The sequence below is a fragment of the Saccoglossus kowalevskii genome, chromosome 4, assembly GCF_978046115.1.
Source record: "Saccoglossus kowalevskii chromosome 4, keSacKowa6.1, whole genome shotgun sequence".
Classification (NCBI taxonomy): domain Eukaryota; kingdom Metazoa; phylum Hemichordata; class Enteropneusta; family Harrimaniidae; genus Saccoglossus; species Saccoglossus kowalevskii.
Genome location: NC_140644.1, coordinates 27,820,509 through 27,822,099, shown reverse-complemented (window position 1 = coordinate 27,822,099; position 1,591 = coordinate 27,820,509). Strand labels below are relative to the sequence as shown.

Here is a 1,591-nt window from a genome sequence, read left to right as displayed (position 1 = left end):
GTTGCTCTCAGAGTGTAAAATCTCTATAACATAAAGGTCAAAGGGGTGTCGTCTCCAAACCCGGCCATGTTTATCAGTGAGTCCACCAAGTACAATCAAATTGAATAGAAGCTCATTAACACCGCTTTTTACCTACAAATACACATATCAATTTGAATTGTAAATTAATAAACTGGAAAGAAATTTGTATTAAATAATTACTTCCTATAAAACTTACCAGTGGAGCTATGTCAAAATGGAAGATTCTTGGGACTGGGGTATCGGGGTGTGATGTGTAGGGGATGAGGTAGTCAACAATTGAATCTATATCCACTTTTCTTTCAGATAATGAAACTGTGATACAGTTAGATACATTCTTAATCATCTCGCCAAGTTTCTTGGTTAGCCTCTCAACAACTAATGACTTTCCTGTACCAGGTGTATTTGACATGACCACTTGAACACAGCACCTATTAGGGTGGAAAAGATAAATTAATTTAATGAATGAATGCAAAACCTATTCAGTGGGTGAATCAACAAACAAACTAGCATATATTTACCCATCATTCGCAACCTCAGCGGCAGAATGTACCATACCCGGCCTTAAATAGTCATTTCTAAAATAGTCCCAGAGGAATGTCTTCATGCCCGTTACTAGAGGCCAATCAGGAGGGTCACTACGATACGAATCCAAGGCAGTAACTATGTGAGTTCTATCTTCTCTTTCCTGACTACAGATCACGATAAGGCGATACTCTGAAACAGCTATATTTAGTTGAGATTTATCATTACTCCATGTACACCATCAATAATATGACAGGAAATATAAATAAATAAACAAATAAATAAATATACCTTTCCTGCCTAGATCATTTCGTTTTTCCTCCGCTTTTGTACTGACATCATAATCTAACAAGTCTGCGTTCATTAAACAGTAAATCTTTCCATTTGTGTCAAACATAGCTCGACGATAAAACAACACCACCTATAATGGTATACAGAGGGGATATTTTAATATGTTCTTAATTTTACCGGTCTTCCATCGGATTTCTAACCTTTGCAATGTACTGAAAACATATTCATGTGATTGTGTTCAAAATAAAGAAGTCATATTCAGTGTTTTGAAACAGGCACAGGTCTGAATGTCATTATTGTCAGTGCCACACCTGGTTGGCAATATTCAACTGGTAAAATATAAAAACGTTTGTGTTCAGATGTATTATATATGTAATATAATTAACAGAAGACTTACTTGTTCTAATGTTGTTTGTGGAGTACATAATAACACTTCATCATGTGACGGCAATGGAATATTATCGCTGTTCAAGTATATGTTTAGTGCTGTGCTCAACATTTCGTCTGTGGGGAACAAAATTAGAAGATTTAATATTGTGAAGAACAACAGACCTAAAATATTAGTTATTTCGAATTCAGTATTAGAATATACCTTGAGGCTTGATTAAAAGATGAGGTCTACCATATTCATCTGATAGTTTCCAGGGTCTATTTATTGCTACTGGATCTACAATGGACAAATAATTGTATATATTCATCAGTAGTATACGATCCAACTCCCACAATCAAAACGAATTCTAAATTTTGGAGTTGTGCA

General features: G+C 35.0%; 1 long non-coding RNA gene across 1 annotated transcript; it reads right to left on the bottom strand.

The window, feature by feature from the left end:
• Positions 1 to 313: 313 nt before the first annotated feature.
• Positions 314 to 587, bottom strand: LOC144345808 (uncharacterized). The gene is made up of 2 exons (XR_013419403.1): positions 540 to 587; positions 314 to 449 (listed from the first exon to the last, which is right to left on the bottom strand). It is a non-coding gene; the product is annotated as an uncharacterized LOC144345808 (long non-coding RNA).
• Between the last annotated feature and the right edge of the window lie 1,004 nt (positions 588 to 1,591).